This window comes from Coenobita brevimanus, chromosome 91 (genome assembly GCF_032717465.1).
Source record: "Coenobita brevimanus isolate Jiangsu-jjx chromosome 91, ASM3271746v2, whole genome shotgun sequence".
NCBI classification, from domain to species: Eukaryota; Metazoa; Arthropoda; class Malacostraca; order Decapoda; family Coenobitidae; genus Coenobita; species Coenobita brevimanus.
Window position 1 is genome coordinate 23,069,510 of NC_137044.1, and position 744 is coordinate 23,070,253.

Here is a 744-nt window from a genome sequence, read left to right on the forward strand (position 1 = left end):
CCCTGTACATTAACCTGAGGCTCAGCAGTACAAAATTTCTCTACAGCCTCAAATTCTCTCACTAATTATCTTCACATGGTCGACTATATGTTTCTACTGGTCATCTACATGCTGTCTGCCCTCCATCATTATTCCCTTACAAATCTTCAACTGGTTGTCTACATGCTGTCTGAACTCCATCACATTATTGCTTACGCCACACTTCTGTTGTCGTAGCTCAGCGTATACTTCCTCCAACTGTTCCTGTTCTTCCTTCATTTCCCCCATGCAAGCATCTAGCTGTCTATGCATCCTCAGTTGTAACTCCCTCGGTTGCTCCTGTAATATCTCTTGAAGTCATTTATATCATTCTTTCTGTTCTTCACTTTGTACCTCTAGCGTTCACTTTGTGCTTGCAATTGCTCTTTGAGCTCTTTCTGTCCTTCATTTTGTGCATGTAATTGTTCGATGATTTCTTTCTGTCCTTCATTCTGTGCTTGTAAAAGTTTCACAATTGCAGCCAGGGACATCTCCTCCTGCCCATCTCGGCTATTTATCCGCGCATCCCTTTGTTCCATGTCGAAGACTAGACACTGCGACACTTTTCTGATGATCCACATTCCTAACACCATTGTTACGTCCCCATCCCACACTGCCACAGGCTTCAATAGCAGTAGTTCAGCATAGGAAGGACATTGCCCAATGAGTCGTGCTTCCTGTGGTCAGCCTTGGGTGTGCAACAACAAGACCAGTTCAGGCACTGTA